The following is a 22,431-nucleotide window of genomic DNA, read 5'->3' on the forward strand; positions in this document are numbered from 1 at the left end:
CCAAAATGAAGTTTAAAAAAACTTATTGTCGTATTTGTTGATGTCGAACCCCACTGTAAGTACTGTATTATAAAGACACTGACATAGTATAACTCTTTGTTGCATCAAAATTAAATGCAAAGTAGCTAGCCAGCTAGCTAGCTAGATCAGCTTACTAGAGCACTTGATGCTAGTTCATTGATCATTATTTAGACTTAGCTGCTACAGATATTTGTGACAACTTACATACTGTATGTGTAACACGTTTGTACCTCATTTATGCACCAGCTCAACATTAACGGTTTGAAGCGGTTCTTGGGCAGTTATTATTCATATTGAAATAGTTTGTATTAATATAGTTTGGTGATCTATTTTGATTTGTTGTTCTCTTTTTCTGCAGGTTCCTTTATCCCTCTCCTGCAGCATAGTATTATTCAAAACATAACACAGAAAAAGGCACTTTTAAGAGCCACGTTTGTCTTGTATCTTGTTCTATCTACTATTGTATTGTGTTCTCTCTCTCTCTCTCTCTCTCTCTCTCTCTCTCTTGCTGTCATACTCTCTCCCTCTCCCCTTCTCTCTCTCTCCCCCTTCCTTCCCCCCTGAGTGGTGTTTTTGTTTGTCTGTCTTGTCTTCTGTTTGTCCCTGTGTGTGCCATGTCTGATCCTGAGTTGGCCCGTGTCCTGAAGGAGATGAATGACCTTGTTGGTCAGGCTGAACTTCAGGCTAACCTCCAAAACCTCCAACAGCTTGTGCACCAGGAGGCAGAACCAACTACCAGTCAGCCTTCCACCAGTCAGCCATCAAACGGAAGGCAAGATGTTAGATGGATTAAGAGGGACAGTGATGGGAACATTATTTATGGCATGCCCAGATCATCCCGAAAACAAGCAGGTCAGTTTTTGTTACCTTCATGAAAATTAAAATGTAGACTTTTATCTCCAGATCTAGTTTTACATCTTGGAATGGTTTGTAACATGATCACAAGTCATAGGTCTGAATTAGATCATATCTGAGGTTGTTATTACATACTTGTGCCTAGCATCAATGTCAATGTCAATTTATTTGTATAGCACTTTAAAAAAATAACAACAGTTGACCAAAGTGCTGTGACCCGAGCATCAGGTAAAGTTTGTGTTATTAAGTGTAAAAAACAACAGCTTTTTTCCCTACAGCAGGCCCCAGTCACAGCCAGAATCGGAAGACTGGTATCTCGCATGTCAGGGCTTCAGAAACCAGTGGGGAAGTAACCAGCGACTTTCCTTCCGTTACTGCGGGTGTGTTCTTTATTTTGACTCCACTGGTTCAAAACACTATGTTAATTTATTATAAAATGCCCATTGTTCAATGCCATTCTCTTTTGTTATGATGAACTTCATTTTTTCAATATTTTGCATTGTCTTACAGTTTTTCACAATTGCTAGAACACCTTTTTCAGAACTCTTTACCTTTTTCTCAAAACTGTGAACACAAAACTCATTTCTCAAACTACATTCTCGAAACCCTTCAATCTTGTTGCAAAACTGAACAATCACCTCAAAACACTTTTAACTTTGCTCAAAACTAACTAATGGTCTCAAATCATTGAACACATCAGGCAAAACTACACTCCTGCAGAGCAGTGATAAGACAATACACCAAACAATGGAAGACACAGTTTTCAGGGCAGGGTTTATGGCTCCTGGAGGAATTGTATTCATTCTAATTTGAAAAATAAAATATCACAATAAAAATAAAGAATAAGGACTTATATCACTCTCTATATATCCTCTAGCCTATACTGTATGAAGATATAAATCAATAGTTTTGTAAGTGAACAGAAAGACAGGCCAATACTGTACTGAATATGATTACTGTGATGCCACAGACTCTGATAGTACTGTAAGTATGCAATACTGTAATATTGTATTGTGCCTAAATTTAGACTTACTTGGACATACTGATAACTCAGCTCTTTCACTCTCTCAGAGTTGAGCTCAAAGGGTAGTAAGTGTGTAACAGTGGATGTTCAGTGATTACTGTACTGTATGATAATGGACATTCATCCTCTTCCTCCTACCTGCACCCTCCTCTTCCTTGTACCCCACTTCTACTGTAACACACACTTGTTGTCCCCTGCGTCTCTGTCAACTCTGAACTGACTTATATTGATTGTCACATCATTAGACAGAAGTGTTATCAATTTTGAGTGGTAGTGTTCAAATAGAGACAACTGTGCACTAATTGTGTTCAACTTCTGCATGGTTTGGTTATCAATATAATTAAGAAGTGCATCAGAATGCACAATGTGTTCACAGTTTTGCAAAAAGGGTTAATGAGTTTGGTAAAATGGGTGAAAGTGGGTGAAAGTAGTCTATGGTTTTGCCAAAAAAGGGAATAATTCAATAAATGTGTTCAGGCATTTGAGAATTTGATTCAGAGAATGGGGTTTAGTGTTTGAGCAACTGTGAAAAACTGTAATAGAGTCCTTCCTTCAAGAGCTTCGTTCACTGGGTGAGGACATAAATGAGGATGAAACACCACCTCAAGCCTCAACAGACTGGGCAACCCGAAAGAGCCTCATTTCAGGGTGGTGGGCGAAAGAGAGAATCCGGCTGGTCAACATCATGGTGGCTCGACAACATGCGGCACCTCAAATCTGCCAACATTGTGGAAATGGTCCAGCTGTTATCCGTTGTTGTGACTGCCGACCACACCCATTCCTCTGTGGCCAGTGTGATGTCAGGGTCCACCGAGGTCAAGTGTTCCACAACAGGGATTCGATGACCCATGCCATTTTTAATACGTTGCCTCCCACAACTTGTGTTGTGGAGAGGGTTCTAACCCAGTGTGGTAAGTCTGGTAGTTTTTGAAAGTCACATTCTCAGACTTAATAATTCCAGATATCAACTGGAAAACGGAACACTGTTTTCTGATAGGTTGATGAAGCCATCAAGCACATCTGGTTTTAAAATAGTTGCCAGTAAGTAAATATGTTATTCTTTGATCGTCATCCATGGTTTTTATTTATTTTTTCTTTCAAGAGCGTCTTGTACCTTTGGAGATGCCAGAGACAATATGTGGTTGTCTACAAGGATTGTCCAGTGTCGTCGCAGGACAGTCCATAGTTGTGGTCACAATGAATGGTAAGAGGAACTTTATCAATGAGTGGGGGTCACTTCTGTAGAAGTAGCTGCAGAATTTCACCCACAGCTATTTGATGATCATACCCTATATCTTTCTACTCCTTCTCAATTTCTGTTTCAACCATGCACATATATGAATCATGATTATGTTGCATTCATACATGTTACATTGTGGAACACATCCAGAAATTGTCTTTATCATGGATGAAAATCCAGAGGTGTCAATAGGTTGGGCGCTGGTTAGATTGGCTGGGCCCACGTTTGTGGAGAAAAACAATGAACCTTTGTTTGAATGGGAATAGTTACAGTAATTTGGCTGACAAAAAAGTGCCCTACATAAAGTTTGTGGAAGTGTCCTCCTGATCCATCCTTATTCAAAGGTTCCCATATCAGAATTACACAGTTTGCATCTGTCAGAATGAACTGTAAGTATTCCCTTCTTTTTCCAGGGAGATATGATCTCAGATTACCTCAGATGAGATGCGAGGAATGTGAAGCTACGTGGAGTCCTGGAGTGGATGACCTGGTCCGAAATGACTACTGGCCTGCCACTTCTCACTATTCAACAGTGTATGCAGCAGATGTCCTTTTTTCTTTTGAAGAGCTGAAGATGGCAGCACCAGGGATGTCTAGCCAAGCATTTCTTAGAATGCTAGATCAACGTACTGTTCGTTTTGGCCGTGTAAGTATTTATGGTAATAATTGAGTAACTCAAGAAATAAGACTATGAGGGCACAATATTGAAAGTACACAGGAACATTTGCACTGTTTAGGAAAAGTTGTGTTAAATTTAGACCCTTTATAAAGAACCATACACTCATGTTGTCAGACATGCAGTTTCCACTTACAGTTTTTCACAATTGCTAGAACACCTTTTTCAGAACGCTTTACCTTTTTCTCAAAACTGTGAACACAAAACTCATTTCTCAAACTACATTCTCGAAACCCTTCAATCTTGTTGCAAAACTGAACAATCACCTCAAAACACTTTTAACTTTGCTCAAAACTAACTAATGGTCTCAAATCATTGAACACATCAGGCAAAATTACACTCCTGCAGAGCAGTGATAAGACAATACACCAAACAATGGAAGACACAGTTTTCAGGGCAGGGTTTATGGCTCCTGGAGGAATTGTATTCATTCTAATTTGAAAAATAAAATATCACAATAAAAATAAAGAATAAGGACTTATATCACTCTATATATCCTCTAGCCTATACTGTATGAAGATATAAATCAATAGTTTTGTAAGTGAACAGAAAGACAGGCCAATACTGTACTGAATATGATTTGTACTGTGATGCCACAGACTCTGATAGTACTAAGTATGCAATACTGTAATATTGTAGTGTGCCTAAATTTAGACTTACTTGGACATACTGATAACTCAGCTCTTTCACTCTCTCAGAGTTGAGCTCAAAGGGTAGTAAGTGTGTAACAGTGGATGTTCAGTGATTACTGTACTGTATGATATTGGACATTTACGCTATGTCTCTTCTGTAGTCTGAATCTTTGGATTATTGACGCCACAGAGAAACCACTGATGTTGGGTTGGACCATAAAGTCCTGCTTCTCTCATTGGCATTCCATGAACCAGAACATGGTCAATGATTGTTGCCCAAATATCATCATTTACAGTATTGCAACTCTTGGGACTCTCTGTCTTTCTCTTCATCCTCTTCCTCCTACCTGCACCCTCCTCTTCCTTGTACCCCACTTCTACTGTAACACACACTTGTTGTCCCCTGCGTCTCTGTCAACTCTGAACTGACTTATATTGATTGTCACATCATTAGACAGAAGTGTTATCAATTTTGAGTGGTAGTGTTCAAATGGAGACAACTGTGCACTAATTGTGTTCAACTTCTGCATGGTTTGGTTATCAATATAATTAAGAAGTGCATCAGAATGCACAATGTGTTCACAGTTTTGCAAAAAGGGTTAATGAGTTTGGTAAAGTGGGTGAAAGTAGTCTATGGTTTTGCCAAAAAAGGGAATAATTCAATAAATGTGTTCAGGCATTTGAGAATTTGATTCAGAGAATGGGGTTTAGTGTTTGAGCAACTGTGAAAAACTGTAAACAATTCTGAAAAACAGGTCATTCTGAAGACCTCAAATTCAAATAGATTGGCTACAGACTTTGACATCTTCTCCCCAATATCATTTCCTGATCCCAGAAGTGTTCCCTTGGATTAATGGGTCTAATATTGCACAGGCTTACTTCTTAACTATAGGAAGCTGTTGTAGCCCTCTTTGTGATTAGATTTAGACTGAATGTCACACAATATCCTCTTTGTATAATGGACACTAGTGTATAGTGTACGAGTGTTTACATATTATTTATTTCCTTTGATATGTATTCTCGAAATTAGTACAAACATCCTGAAAGGTATCAAAAGAGCATTTTACTTCGGTGTACAGTAGTATATTCTTTAATTTGATCTCTTTTACTGTTGTCTTTTGTTCTCTTTTACTGAACTCTTTTTAAACAGAGCGGAAAGATCACAGCAGACACCTTCCGGAAAAGCTTCATTGAGTGGGAGGCTGTTAGATTCGAAGTGGACAAATTATGCCGGAAAGATTACTTTGACTGTCCAGCGTGCAGCCCAGACATGCTTGCGGTATCTGTTGATGGAAACCGCAAGCACTACAGATTCAACAGTGCAGCAAGGTACTTACAAAATCCGGTGTTTGTGACGCTTCATTACTTTGAAATAAACTGCTGTGAATCGAAAATCATATGACTATTTAAAGTTAATATGTATATCTTTTACGTAGATCGGAGGAACAAGCCGTCTTTGATGGTGTGTTCATTGCGAATGATGATGAGGTCGGAAGATTCGTGGACTATGTCCATGCCTCAACCAGCCATGTAAACTTCCACAATTTCACTATTTTACCTATAAAACACCACGTCTTTACAGTTTGGAAAAGTTTGGACTGTAAACCATCTTCCATGTTTAAGGTCTCTGGAAGAGGTGTCTGTGGAGGGCAGTGGTCAGCGGCGCGTGAAACGTCTAAGAAGTCCTCAGGAAAAACAGACGAGGAGGGCCTGGAACTTGCGGTCTGCCGTCATGGTGTTCTCCTCCGTGCCCTTAATATGTTTCGAGGTGAAATCTTTGCCTACCCCCTGTACCTCCAAAAGCAAATGTCCCACAAGCAAGTGACATTTTTCGCCATGGATGTGGCTTGCAAGTACTGGCCTTACCTGCGGAGAGTTACAGAGAAATGCCCAGAGTTTCAGGATCTCCTGACCATGAGGCCATTTCTCTCGGTTTTTCATGCCAAAGCTCACGATTTCAAATGTGAGGTAAGAAAAAAATATTGTCCATGAGATTTTCTTTCCCTGAAAAGCTGCATAAGATTTTTGCCACTTAGGTTTGGTTTTCTTTTGTAAAGGTGAAATGGAGTGGAGCGTATCAGGAGGGGGCTGGGTCGACTCTTGGGGAAGAGGTGGAGCAGTGTAACGCCTTCCTCTCGAGGATTGCTGTCACGACAAAGCACATGTCAAAAGCAGGTAAGGTACATTTGAGCTTTGAGCTACTTTGAGCTCATGCATACTGTATATGCTGGCTCTGAAAATATAAAGCTCTGAATATGCACACAAATTGATGATCAATTACAATACCATCATCCTATTTTATTAGAAGTTAAGATAATAAGGAGGGGCAGTGTGATCAAAAACATGTACTGTACTGTTGTTGGTTGGGCATACAGTACCATACCATACTTGCCTGCTGTTCCACATCAGAGTTCCATTCACCTACTGTCCTGCCATACTAGTGCTTTATGCCATTTGCCTACTGTCCTACACCACTGTCTCATGCTACTTCACTATCCTGTTCTATTTACCTATTAACCCAGCAGCCGGTTGCACCAGCTGAACATAAGTTCCATCTTAGCTTAGTTCGAACGTAAACTGGCGCTACGTTGAGGTTTACGAGCTACTAAAATAGAACGGGTTGCACCAAGCAGTTTCAACGTAAGGCTGGGATTATACTTGCCGTTAGACCAAGCGTAACCGTATGCGTCCGTGTGCGACCTGCTGTGTCCTGTGTACAGACTCGCTGCAGCATTACGCACCTTACTGGAGGTCTTCACCAGGGGGAGACTAGTAGCCTAATATCAGATGTGGATGTGGCCATGTGCCATTGTTTACTCTCATGATTGCCCCCAGCTTTGATGTCGATAATGCATCTTGCAGTCACTTTGTTTTGGCAATGATCGCCCCCTACTTTCTTGTCAGTATTGCATCTCGCGGACGCGTCGTGTTCGCTTGCGACGACGTGCACGACCGACGCACCAAACGACCGCAAAATACGCGAGGCAGCCATGATGCGTACACGAACGCGTTGTCTACAGCAAGTCTAAACGTGCCTTAACACTAAGTTATGACTTAAATGACACACTAACTTACACCACCCTTTCCCTAGGTGTAAGTCCCATCGTAACTATTTTGTTAACATGGTTTTCTCATTTAAAGGGTGGAAATGTTACATTTAACAGAGTACAAGCCGAGAAGAGTTACATACACGACACTTACACACTTTAGTAGCGATGGTGCAACAGAAAAAGATTGAAACAAGTTAGTTTCAACGTAAGGTTAAGACGCAACTTACACCTAAACTTACGATCGACCTTACGTTCGACTGGTGCAACTGGCTGCAGGGGTGTCAGACTCAGACTCAGGCAGTGGGTCTGTTGAGACCTCGTGGGGGCCGTCATGGTCATTTTTCTGTGTGGGTAATAGATTGTTGTTTGATGATATCCTCCTTTACTATACCCAGGTATAAGCAAACAAGTACAGATCATGTACTGCTGTCATATACTGGTCTTCTCATGTCAGTTTTCTCGGCATCTTAGTTTGTAGCGCTAATCATAGATATGTTGCTTATTGCACATTATCTTTTGGCTCTAACTTTCCCTTCCTACCCAACACATCTGGATCACATGAATCCTGCTGGCGGGACGGATCTGGCCCCTTGGCCTTATGTTTGACACCCCTGTATTAGTTATTCATGGGACAATAATGAAATGGCACATGACTGCAGTGTAGTCTGGACAGTTTCTTCTCCTACTGCTACTGGAAAGAAGGTTGACAATATCATATTTTTTATTTTTGCAGGACGCATAGACATGCTGACGGTCATGGCCATGCGCTGGAACCAACAAAAGTTTGACAACTTGGCTTCCACCCTTGCCCGCCGATATCGTAAGGTAAAGAGACCAGTTATGCAACACGCATAGGATAGCAATATCGTACAATAAAGTGGCATATTATCACAAAAATATTGGGAGGACTTCCCCAGATATTCTTCAGTACAATGGAATATACAGATGGTTACAGGTAGTGTCAAATGCATTTTTCAGTGTCTTAAATGTCCATACCATATAAACATACACACACACACATATATATATATATATATATAATACATACATACATACATAAATACATACAGTACATATAGTCCATGTATAAAGGCTGTATATGTAACCAGTTCGTATGTGGTTTTCTTATAGTGAAGGTACTTTACATTCCTTCCTTATCAACAATAGCCAAAGTTGTAGGCATTTCCCTCATTGTCATTTGTCATTTGTGTTTGAAGGCCACAGTAGCCTTGCAATGCCAGTTGCATAACAACAAATGGTACTCTGAGATTTCATTTTTGAACTTTGAACAAAGTGTCTTATGTATGACATAGAGAGTAGTATGCAGGACCAAGTGTGCCGCATAAAGGAGTAAGTGTGTTGCAGAATTGCAACTAGAGTGCAAAGCAGCACTTTTGTTTAAGGTATAGGTAAATGTGTTTGAGATATGGCAACAAAACTTCAAGATGTGTTACTTTAGTCTGAGCATGGGTCTATAGTGTTCTATAGTGTTCGAGCAACGGGCAAAAACTGTAATGAATATACAGAATAAGCCATCACTTACCAGGAAGAGCAAGGGAGCCAGCGCACTTTGACCTCTGCTGCCTTCCCCTGCAGAAACACACACACACACACACACACACACACACACACACACACTTAATACATTTAGGGAAGTTACTGTAATGATGTACATAACCATTCAAATATTGTTTTCACATAGCTCTCTACACTGGTGTTCTTACTTGAGACATAATTTACTTGACAAGAGTACTTATGTATTTTCTGTAAGCTATATAACAAGAAGAATGTGTTATGGCATTCCATTTGGATTGCTTTTTTGTTTAGGATTTGCGGTATGTGGCACTTGTAAAAGGGATACTTGACAAAGGTTGATGACTACTGTTCAGTGTTACCATTTTGTCACACGTGGATTGAAAGATGAGCCAGACATGAGTCAAGAGAATATCAGACAGCCTAATGAAAAATATGGTTCTACATCTTACCTCATTCATCCGTCTTTCCAATATTTGGTCATATGGATAAATGGTCTGTCGACTGCATTTGCAACCTTAAATGACAAAGGCAAAAAACAAACAAACATAAACAACAGATCAATAAGTAAAAGTACATATGGTGATCTTGGGGTTTTCCAAAGAGTGGTGGTGCAGTCTATGGTTATGTTGTTATGGTTATGGTTATGTTGCTTAGTAGACGCCTCTGTCCAAAGCGACATACAAACAAAAACAATACAATAAGTAAGGGATAATCAACGACGCGCTGTGCGTTTATAGGAAAATAATGCACGTTCGAAGTGGTAATAAGGACCCGACGCCGCAGGCGGAGGGGACTTTACACTTCGATAAGTGCATTATTTTCCTATAAACGCACAGGGCGCGGAGTTGATTATCCCGCTTATACCACTGCTACTATCATTTTCGTTTATATTGCCGCTGTCTTAGATACAACGTTGCTGTTTTTACCGTTACATTCACATTGGCGAATTGATATTCAAGTGTAATAAGCCCAAAAAAACGAACTACTTCATAGCCGTGTGGTATATAGAAAAATAATGCACGTTCCAAATAGCGCATCACAATAGGAAATTTGACCAAGCAGTGGTATAATCAAATTTAGCAGTTGATCAGACTAGTGTCGACTAAAGAGAATAGCAACATAAACAATAAACAGTATCCATGTAAGCAAAGGTAATGAAAATAAACAATGACTAAATAGGAGAATAAAATAAACAAGTCACTCAATCAATTATATAATAACAATAACTATGGAATAATGAGCAATAATAAAAACAATGTCAATTTAATCAATGGCCTAATAGAGACAAAGGAGAGAGAAGAGGTACTGGTGTGGCATTTTGATAGGTTGGGTTTGTGGAACGATATCAAGTTCCTGTAAGATTTCTGTGTGTTAGATAGAAAATTGTGTGAGGTATTTTGCAAAATGTGTGTTAGGCAATAGAAAGCTGTGTCAAACACTGACAGTGTATGGTGTATTTGTTATGGCAGATTTGTTGTGGGGTTATGGTGTTAGAAGACATGTTTAGAAAATTGTGTGACAAGCAAAGATTTAGTGTGTAAACAGTTGAAAAAAAACTATAAAGGGGGCTACATGTGAAACACCCTTACACCCAACACACATGGGGTGCAAATAAAAGAAACATATACAGTATACACATGGGGTGCAAAGAATGCCTACTTACTTTTTGATTTCTTCTTTTTGCCAAGGGTGGAGGGTGGGGCAGATTGAGTGGCACTTGTGCCTGCGGCTGAGGGTTAAGGTGCAAAAGGTTAAGAGTGAGAAGGTTAAGAGTGAAGACCACTGAAATATTCCTCATGTCCACCTCTCGGTCTTAGCCCAGTCCTTCATTCACAATAGCCACATTTACATGGAGAGTTTTTTTTGTCATTCCAAATTTTGTGCTGTCTGTTTACATGGGGTACAATTCTATATCGATCAGGTGCTTTCAAGCGCTTTATAATCTTTGATCGGAATAGCCGTTGTTGGCTACTTTTTTATTGGGAAGCTAAAGCAGTCAATCCGATTGACCGTATACATGGGTGTTCATTCAGAATAGGAACGGACTACACCACCTCTTCCATTCCGATTAAAATTCTGATCGGATCAGGAATTTTCATTCCGATTGAGGTGTTTATATGGCGATTTGTATTCCGCTGTTATTCCGTTTCTAATTGGAATAGAAGTGTCCATGTAAACGGAGCTACTGGTTACTGTACTGGTTTTTGTCTAGCTAGCAGAATACAAATGTGTATAAAACAATTTTTTTTTAAAAAAAAATAGGCTTTTATGGTAAGACAAGCATGAAAGGGTTGACATCACACACTGCACTCATACTGCCAAGGAAATTGTAACGATTATAAGATTACTTACTTCGTCTTTTCCTTTGTCGAGGTTGGATGGATTGGCCTGGGGTGGATGGTGGGCCTGGGGTGGATAGTGAGGCTTAGGGTGCAAGGGGAAAACGTGAAGAATGATATATTCAGAATCTTGGAGGGTGGTTTAATTAATTACAGTCACAATTGCTAGAACACCTTTTTCAAAACTCTTTACCTTTTTCTCAAAACTGTGAACACAAAACACATTTTTCAAACTACATTCTCGAAATCCTTGAATCTTGTTGCAAAACTAAACAATCACCTCAAAACACTTTTAACTTTGTTCAAAACTAACTAATGGTCTCAGATTATTCATACATCAGGCAAAATTTGACTGCACAGCAGTGATGAGACAATACACCATACAAGTTTTCAGGGCTGGATGTATGGCTCCTGGAGGCATGCTTATTCATTCTAATTTAAAAAATATAATATCACAAGGAAAATAAAGAATAAGGACATATATAGAAATAGTTCTGTGCGATACTACGGTATATATCGTTGTACGACAGAAAAATGTCTATCGTACGATACAGTGCTCTACCGTTTATATCGTAATTTTAACGTGTGTGGCTGTGACTGCTCAGATAATTTAACTGTGCGTTGCCGCTTCTCGCAGCGGGCAACGTAAACTTGATTTTCTGACTCGGGATGGGTGGCCAGTGAACGCAGCTAATAGTAAACAAATAAAACATTTTTTGAAGTTGGCATAAAGACTAGTGTTGCACGGTGCACCGATACCAAAGATCCTCCGCTTTAACCCCCTCTGCCGATACTACTAAACTATTCCAATACCCTGACATTAAAAATGTCACAACAGCTAATGTTGTGCTTATTACTGTAGCTGTGTTCTTCTGAAGAAACCTAACGTGCGGTGCGCGCAAGGCAGGTCTCCCCTAAAAGCAGCCTGTGGCTGTGCGTCTTTTCCCCCTCACACACACTCGTATGCGCAGCAGTGCTATTACAGTTTTTCACAGTTGCTCAAACACTAAACCCCATTCTCTGAATCAAATTCTCAAATGCCTGAACACATTTATTGAATGATTCCCTTATTTGGCAAAACCATAGACTACTTTCACCCACTTTTACCCATTTTACCAAACTCATTAACCCTTTTTGCAAAACTGTGAACACATTGTGCATTCTGATGCACTTCTTAATTATATTGATAGTGCACAGTTGTCTCCATTTGAACACTACCACTCAAAATTGATAACACACTGATGTGTTCAATGATTTGAGACCATTAGTTAGTTTTGAGCAAAGTTAAAAGTGTTTTGAGGTGATTGTTCAGTTTTGCACCAAGATTGAAGGGTTTCGAGAATGTAGTTTGAGAAATTAGTAACTACACAATAATAGGCTAATATCAAGTTGATTTGCTCACTTGCATCTCTCAAATGTGTGTTGCTAACTTATCTATGGGATTTAGATCATTTAGGCTTACCATTGGGTTTTAACGTCATTTAGAAATAGGGTATGCAATCTCTTAGAAGTTCTATGATCCCAAAAAGATTGTCTTCAACTTGTTACATTTATTTTAACATTTAACATATCATTTATTTAATCTAATGATATAGAAAACAAGGAATTGCACCTCTGATTGCATCTATATGCATTATGCGCAACTATTCTGTAACTGAACAGAAAAACAGACCGTTACTGTACAGAATATTATTTGTACTGTGAAGCCACAGACTCTGATAGTAAGTATGCAATACTGTAATTGCTACTATACATTGTGCCTGAATTTAGACTTACTTGAACGTACTGATATCTCAGCTCTTTCAATCTCTAGGAGATGCACTCAAAGGATAGTAAGTGTGCAGTAACAGTGGACTTTCAGAGATTACTGTACTGTATAATGATGAACATTTACACAATTCCTGTTCTGTAGCCTGAATCTTTGGATTATTGAAGCCACAGAGAAACTGCTGATGTTGGATTGAACGTGAAGTTTTGCAACTCTAGGGACTCTTTGTCTTCCTCTTCATTATCTTCTGCCTACCTGCCCCCCTCCTCTTCCTTGTACTGTACCACACCTCTAACACACACACTTCAACTCTGAACTGACTCATATTCGTTGTCACATCATTAGACAGAAGTGTTATCAATTTAGAGTAGTAGTGTTCAAATGGGGACAACTGTGCGTGTTCAACTTCCGCCTGATTTGGTTATTAATATAATCAAAAAGGGCATCACAGTGCACAAATGAGAATTTGATTCAGAGAATGGGGTATGTGAAAAACTGTAAAAGGGGTGAAATTCACATATGCAACTTGTTTTATATTATGCACGGATTACAAAAAACATGGGACACATTCACAGATGTGGTGCAAGGTGAGATTACTTACTTTGTGTTTTTGTGAGTGGTAGAGGCTGCGGGTCTATGGGGAAAAGGGTTAGGGTTATAATTTCCTGGTCTGGGGGGGTGGTCTGGTCTTGAGGAAGGTGCTGGTCTGGGGGGGTGGGCTGGTCTTGGGGGAGGTTCAGGTGTTGAGGAAAGTCCTGGTCTGGGGGGGTGGGCTGGTCTTGGGGGAGGTGCAGGTGTTGAGGAAGGTGCTGGTCTGGGGGGGTGGGCTGGTCTTGGGGGAGGTTCAGGTGTTGAGGAAGGTGCTGGTCTGGGGGGGTGGGCTGGTCTTGGGGGAGGTTCAGGTGTTGAGGAAGGTGCTGGTCTGGGGGGGTGGGCTGGTCTTGGGGGAGGTTCAGGTGTTGAGGAAGGTGCTGGTCTGGGGGTGTGGGCTGGTCTTGGGGGAGGTTCAGGTGTTGAGGAAGGTGCTGGTCTGGGGGTGTGGGCTGGTCTTGGGGGAGGTTCAGGTGTTGAGGAAGGTGCTGGTCTGGGGGTGTGGGCTGGTCTGGGGGTGTGGGCTGGGGTACATCTGTTGTGAAGTTAGCAAAAATGTAAATTCTGTACACATTGTCAGAAAAATCACGGAATCAACGGAAAACACTACAACTCTATACTCACATAAAATGTATATCTTACCATCTGATTTGATGATGAAAGCGTACGCCACCATCATGCTTTTTATGATCTCGGTGTTGTTTTGTGTTGGTGGCAGATGCATGACTACATCTGCCACTGTTTTGCCTGTTCCTTTGTTCCTCTTGCTGAGGAACAAGATGGGCTTATAGCCCAAAGCAGAAAGTTTTTTGACCTGAAATGAAACAAAGTAATTAACACATTTACAATTCATTATGTTACTACATTACTACATAAATCACTCAGAGAGCGCAAACCTCCGCGTTTCTTCATTGGGTCATATCAGACTTTCCTTGAAAATTTCATCGACATCGACAAACAGACAAAACCAACAAACCCCGATGAAAACATAATTGAAATGGTATCTTTGTCCCGACGCATGGTGACACGCATAATTGTTGACATTCTGATAATGTCGAGAGGAAGCTGAGACAAATCATGCATGACTGCAAGTGCTTCTTGGCGTTGGATGAGAGTACAGATGTGATGGATGTTACTGTACATCACATCTGTACTCTCATCGTGGACGTTAGGAAATGTCTATACATTCTTCAAAATGGGGTGGAGGCATAAATGCATTGAATATGAGGCTAGTTGTTGCACTTAATGATGGGCCACTGTTTTTCAATGTTGTGCCATTGAATGGTCTTTTATGTGAGCTCTTTGCACTGAAAATAATACTTAAAACTGGTAAACTACTTGTATTTGTTGTTAGGGAGTCTATGTTAAAAATGCATTTGAGTATGAAAAAAATGAAATGAATGTATGTTGGTTCAATAAACATACATACATATACAGTATACACATATTTCGGTCTTATTCAGAATTATTTTGCAGCTTCTCTCATATCAGATGTGAGTGCATCTGTGGCTGTGCGGAAGTGCGCAGCCACACTTGACCCTCTGATGGTGATGATAAAAAATTGTGTCATGAAAGTTGCCCATCCCTGATGTAAATACTGTATGTACTTTGGCCTTAATATTGATTCCCACTCAATTAATGTAGTATGAGCGTTTTTTTTTTAACTTACAGCAATTTGGGCAGAGGCCACCACCCTTGATGAATTGCGGTTTTTTTGGACACCCTGGACCCAGTCCTCATCAATAAGTGCTGCTCTGTTGTTCTTACGCTTAAGGTCAGTGAAACATGCACTGCAGGTTTTTCTATTCGCCTGCTGACGAACCTGGCAGCTTGGACAGGGCCTAAATTTTGGCTTTGGCATTCTGAAAAATACACACACACAAAATATAAACATGGAATATCATACAAGGGTACAAACGCACATATGGAAGAAAGACAGAGCTAGTTAAAATATTAGCATCTGTCATACACTAGTTGGCTATGCTTATCACTATTCTAACATTATCACAGGTAGTACTAGCTCTGGATGTTTGCAAGTTGGCTAATGACTCAAGTGCAAAAAATGTACAATGCCATATTTGAATACTGACATTCCTCACAAAAGTGAAGTTTGGTAACTTCATTCCAACAGCATTCACAGCTAATACAGACTGGCCTAGACTGGCCTCCTGCACATTTCACTTGGTGCAATAACTAGTTATCATATGCCAGTCTCTATCCATGAAATTGCTACAGTGTGCTTAAAATTACAAAAAATAAACCCAAATCTATATTCTCTGATTCCAACCTGTACACTTTCAGTGGATTGTAGGGATATTCACAACCACCACTCAGAGGGAGTAGGGGGGGAGAGGGAGAAGGAGGAGAGAAAGAGAGAGGGAGGGAGAGAGAGAGAGAGAGAGAGAGAGAGAGAGAGAGAGAGAGAGAGAGAGAGAGAGAGAGAATAACAAGACAATAAACAATACAAAAAGTAAAAGTAAGTCAAAGTACCTTTTTCTGTGTTAGGCTGTATGGATAAAGGAACCTACAGAGAAAGAGAAGAACAAATCAAAATAGAATAGATCACCAAACTATTACAACATGAATGACTGCCCAAGAACCACTTCAAACCGTTAATGTTGAGCTGGTGCATAAATGAGGTACAAACGTGTTACACATACAGTATGTAAGTTGTCACAAATATCTGTAGCAGCTAAGTCTAAATAATGATCAATGAACTAGCATCAAGTGCTCTAGTAAGCTGATCTAGCTAGCTAGCTGGCTAGCTACTTTGCATTTAATTTTGATGCAACAAAGAGTTATACTATGTCAGTGTCTTTATAATACAGTACTTACAGTGGGGTTCGACATCAACAAATACGACAATAAGTTTTTTTAAACTTCATTTTGGACGTGTAAATGCTTATTAATTTCCCTTGCTTATTTGACAGTTCTACTTACCGTGGAATCGCGCAGGGCAATGGTGTGTAGCTTCGTCGCACACAGTGACGCGTTGCACAAAATAGCGCAAAAATATAAATGTTAATAAAAAAGTACAGTCTTAATATTTTATATCGCTCCTCAAAATTGGAAAAGAATCAGCACAAACGTCTGAGTGAGGGAAAAGCGGGTTTAAGATGCCTTTACATTGAAACACATCGCTTCCCAGAATGCATCTATTTGCAAAAGAACGTCATTTAACCTGGATAGGCTTGGGATGGCCAGCAGCAATGTTATGCAGTCGGTTCATAATCGATAAAGATCTATAAAAGTCGGCTATTATTTTTTTAAGCCGAGGGTACCTTCCACTTCCGACACCTTTGGGGGCCTGAGACTGAATCCAGATATTATTTTGTAATTGAGTGATCAGATAATTATTTGACACCGCAAATATGCAGTCCTGTAAGTCCAGTAATTATATATATATTTTTAAAGGCGTGATAGCGATTGGTTTCTGCCCACGAAAATGTATGTTTCCAGCCCAGGCAAATCGCTGGATGGTTAACCCCCTTTCGTCAAATTACGAAGATGAGGGATTTGCATTCAAATCTATCGATGACCCTCTACGGCGCCAGGCGACGAAGAGGGGGCCCCCTTAGCGTCGCCATAGGACGCCAGGGTTACATGACCAAGCGTCAGTATGTTACGCCAAGGGATGAGACCGTGTTGCATAAATAGGCTACTTGCAGGAATTCGGAACTCTCTGTCTACAGACTGCGGACGGTGCGTTCCCTCTATATTGTATGAGACATTTTTATAGTTTGTAGAAAACACACACACACACACACACACACACACACACACACACACACACACACACATTTAGTTAACTTATTATTGTGCTTCTCCGCTGTAGGAGAACCCCACGAGCCAATCTTTCTAGTGCTCCTTTAATCATGTTTATCCAATGACTGAGTTTGTTATAACAAGTTCTACCACTTGTTCTTGTTATGTTGCCCAACAAAGACATTTGTTTACCCTCCAAAGCCAATGGTTTAGTCACAAATCATTGTATCATAAAAGCACCTTTATTAGGATTTTCTTTCTGTTGGTGGTAAGATTCACTCTTGCTTAATAAACATGATAATAACGTGATAGAGAGTGCTGATAGTGATAGTGATCATGATCATGGACTGTGAAAAATATCTCTGACATAAATTAAGTCTTAAATTCAAAGGCGCTATCGTCATTACAGAGATCAACAATATTCTCGTGAATGTCCAAAAAGTAACTTTTCGTTTCAATAATTTGGGCATGGTTTGAGAAAATATAGTCAATTCACTGTTGTCGTGGTAGTTTACAAAAACGTTCTTCCAAAGAATACTCTGCTTGTAAATCTACATCTTCAATGAAACATCTCATTTGATTACAATGGGGTAACCGTGTCCCAATTACACCACAGAGCTTTAAATTTGGCACTAATTTCAAATGTGGCCTTTTATATTCCTTGTATTTGTTAAACAGTTCTGAAATCTCATGATTGTAAGCGCCTACAGCACTACTTGCAGCACTCTTGGCAGCCTCAAAACTCTTCCGCTCTTTTTTCTGGAGGCGTGCCATTTGAATAAGGATCTGTGTGTGGAAAGCGGCTCCATTGATCCAGTACTTCAGAGTGCGCGAGTTGATGTGTCCACCTACGACCATGAAGTTTTTCAGCTCAGTGAGCTTCATGCTGAGATCTCTCTGCAGGTGCTTTGTTTCCCCCAGCAACTGCTTATGATTTCTCAGGTGCATCTTGTAGCGCTTCAGATATTCCTCCATCAGGTCACGGACCCCGAAGGCCTTTTCGTCAGCAAAGATGCGGCTCAGCATGTCCGCTGGACTGTCCTCCACACTCTGAGAGCCTTTGGTGGCGATAAAAGCGATCTGGAGAATCATGGAGATGACAAGGGCGCCCACACCTACTGCATGGGGGACAGCATCAAAACCAGACAGAGCAGCACCAACCTTCTCAACGTAGTCTTGAACTTGGCCTTGTAGTTCACTAAGTAGCCCAGAAGCGTATTCATTCAGCTTAGTCGTAGAGTCATTTCCAGAATATTTTAGTATGGCGTCATCAATTCCCACGTTTATGTACTGGTCTGGTAAATATTGTAAAAAGTCATGTGTCATCGTATCAATCTGGCCCGGATTCAGTGACTGTTGTCCTCCCATGATGATTACTAGTCCAAAGCACTGTACTGCACTGACTGAGGAAGCTGATGTGTAGTGATTTAAGAGAGGATCAGTGGAATCAGACAAATGAAATTGGGTAATTCACCTGTTTTTATTCAACTTTGCACCCAGTGAGTTTATTTTAGATGTCCAAAGTCTAGTTGTCCTTGTTGTAATATGTTGTAATACACCTTGTCCTTCATCAGAGGAAGAAGAAGATGGAACTACTGCAAACATTTAGAAATGTTAACTGGCAAAATTTAGATATCTTTCAGACCATCGTATTTTAGCATTTGCTTTTTCCATAGGCTATATTGCCATTTGTTGTAGTAATTGTTGTTGAAAACATTCAAAATTACCTACAGAATGTGAAGAAACTAGATGCACCGCATAGCGGTACACAATATGACCGCCGCTCAGTTCTGCACATTCACTCCACAAAAATAAATAACGCTCGTCAACTCTCCTGTATCTCCTATTTGTGCAATTTATATGCATATCTTCTACTCTTGTAGCTCATGTGTAAAGAAATGAGTGTGTGCATGTGTGAGTTTGCCTTTGTGCATAAGAGTGTGTGTGTGTGTGTGTGTGTGTGTGTGTCTATGCGTTTGTCTGTGTGTGTATGTGTGCGGGCATACGTGTGTGTGCATGTGTGGAATCTGTGGATGTGTGTGTATCTGTGCGTGTGTGTGTGCGTGTGTGTGAGTAGGTCTATGTGTCATTCTTGACCAGCAACCCTTCCCTCAAAAGCTCCATCTGCAGGCTGATGGGTGTACTTGGCATACTCCCAAAGGATGTCAGGTTAATCATACACATGAAATTTGGTGCAGTTCATAACATTTCATCTGAAGATAGGGGAGATTGAAGCAATATGATATTGCATTTTCATTTTTTACTATGGGGGTCACAGATGACAAATGAGTGACCCCCATATGGTTATAAGCTAAGTTGATGCGGGCTCTTGAGACCAACAGACCATAAACATTTTGTCATCCTCGGTACCACATTTCAAGTCAAGTCACTTTGTCAAGTCAAGTCAAGTCAGATAGTTTCAGATAGTTATTTAGAAGAAACTGCATTTTTGGGTTTCGGAGGGGACAGTGTAGGGGTGGAGTGGCTCCGGCACCAAACTAAATTTTTCCTTAAAAGTCTACTGGGGCTACATGCTCACCAAGTTTCATGTGTTACGGTGTACCGGGAATCGTTGACCAAAACTTAGCGTACTAACCCCATAAACCCCTTCTGGCAAGTTCTGTGGAAAGAAGCAGACAGAGATGAACAGAGTTGTACAAATATGACATAACCATCAACACATTTAAGGCATATTGCGGTGACAAAGAAAGCCAATTACAAAGCATGATTATCACATCACACTCACAGCATGACCTGTTATTTGACTGAGGGGCCTCATTCAGATATCAGTGGTGAAAAACATAGCCCAGTTTTATTTACAAATTTAGCTGCACAACATCAAAATAATGAAAACAAAGTCAACCGTTCTGAAAATTAATAAAAAAATTAAACACTAGAATAACAGGGTTGGAAAAGTCATCATACCCCTGACTTAATACTTTGTAGAGCTTCCTTTTGCTTTCATTACAGCCATCAATCTGTTTGGATATGTCTATTATAGCTTTGCACACCTAGATTGGGGAATATTTGCCCAATCTTCCGTGCAGAATTGTTCAAATCCAGTCAAATTCTATAAGGAACGGCGATGGACTGCTCTCTTCAAGTCAATCCACAGATTTTCTATAGCTTCACACTTAGAATACCTAGTGTGAAGCATGGTGGGGGCAACATTATGTTGTGGGGATGTTTCTCTTCAGTGGGGACTGGGCAACTGGTCAGGATAGGAGGGAAAATGGATGCTGCCAAGTACACCCAAATGATTGAGGAAAACCTGCGTCCCTCTGCTAGACAGCTGAATATGGGCAGGTCATTCGCCTTCCAACACGGCAATGATCCTAAACATACTGCCAAAAGAACAAAGTAGTGGCTTAAGGATAGGATGGTGACTAGCCTTGAGTGGCAAAGTCAGAGCCCTGACTTAAATCCTATAGAAAATCTGTGGATTGACTTGAAGAGAGCAGTCCATCGCCATTCCCTACAGAATTTGACTGAATTTTAACAATTCTGCACGGAAGATTGGGCAAATATTCCCCAATCTAGGTGTACAAAGCTATAATAGACATATCCAAACAGATTGAGGGATGTAATGAAAGCAAAAGTAAGCTATACAAAGTATTAAGTCAGGGGTATGATGACTTTTCCAACCCTGTTATTCTAGTTTTTAATTTTTTATTAATTTTCAGAACGGTTGACTTTCTTTTCATTATGTTGATGTTGCACAGCTAAATTTGTGAATAAAACTGAAAAAGATTGTTTTTAAAATGGGTTTTGATTTCAGGCTGTAAGACAAAAAAAGTAACTATTTCAAAAGGGTATGATGACTTTCTATAGGCACTGTAGTTCTATTGCATGCCTCATATAGACTGCTTATGTGCCTATTGTAAGGCTGAATGCCCTGACCTAAAGTGCACATTGAAAATGAGCAAACTGCTCAGCTGTCTCACGCTTTAAGAGTGCCCTCTGCAGGCTGCATGTTTCAGCTCTTTCCATACAGTAGATGTCCAATACTCCCATCATAGCCTATAAAAGACCAGTCCAAATCTAGAGGAACGTGCTTGGATTCAGGGGAAAATAGGGCAGGGAGAATGTCCCCGATTTCAAACAAAGCTTTTTTTCAATAGCCGATCGCAGAGATGGGGCAGACCTTGTGAGTACGCATGTACAGGGTGTTTTCGTGAAAATACTGCAGACAGCGGACAAACAACCAAAAACGATGGCGTTCAGTTTGCCTCCTTTCTTTGGCTAATAAGACATAACTTCTGCAGAGGTTTAAAGCACATTGTTACGAACTTCAATTTCTTCAAAAAATAATCGACTCTAAACATGCTTCAATTATGTTTGCATTGGCAGCCCTTTCGCACTGGTTTCAGTAGGAACTTCTCCCCAAGAACACAATGGAAGTGAGATCAGTGGGCATCTCTGGTGGGCGTTTTTAACGGTTGTGAAGGTTTTGGCCCAGAAGTTGGTTCAGCATGATGCAAGCTTCTGGGTATTAGCCCAAAACCGGTCTGTTGTCCTGCATTTATCGAGTTTGGCCACATGCTGTTTTAATGGAAGAGCAGAGGAGCAAACACAAATAGTACAGGGAATTCAAAACAAACTTTGTGGCATTGCTGTAATTGTCTATACGCTTCCATTTTCGCATAGCCTTTGGTGTAATAGCAGCCTTAAGAATGAGTCTACTTTAGCTTCACACATTTTGTTAAATCAACATTTTGTTGTAAATATTCTGAAACATAAATGTTACAACTCACTATCTGCATAAGCGGTTTTCAAAAATCAGTTGAAAACAAATATGTGGATTGTCAGCAACATCAGTTTAAAGTAATATAATGTTTCTCTAATGTTTCTCTGCCGTCTAATAGCTATTGATCAGTCGCAGAGCACCATTTTAACGGAACCTTCCTTTCCACCATTTCTCTGCAAAGTTGTAG

At 40.3% G+C, this 22,431-nt stretch overlaps 1 long non-coding RNA gene across 1 annotated transcript; it reads right to left on the reverse strand.

Moving 5' to 3' along the window:
* Positions 1-10,710: 10,710 nt before the first annotated feature.
* Positions 10,711-13,829, reverse strand: LOC134079788 (uncharacterized). The gene is made up of 3 exons (XR_009939129.1): positions 13,743-13,829; positions 11,387-11,458; positions 10,711-10,763 (listed from the first exon to the last, which is right to left on the reverse strand). It is a non-coding gene; the product is annotated as an uncharacterized LOC134079788 (long non-coding RNA).
* Positions 13,830-22,431: the final 8,602 nt, after the last annotated feature.

Source organism: Sardina pilchardus, chromosome 1 (assembly GCF_963854185.1).
Source record: "Sardina pilchardus chromosome 1, fSarPil1.1, whole genome shotgun sequence".
Taxonomy (NCBI): domain Eukaryota; kingdom Metazoa; phylum Chordata; class Actinopteri; order Clupeiformes; family Clupeidae; genus Sardina; species Sardina pilchardus.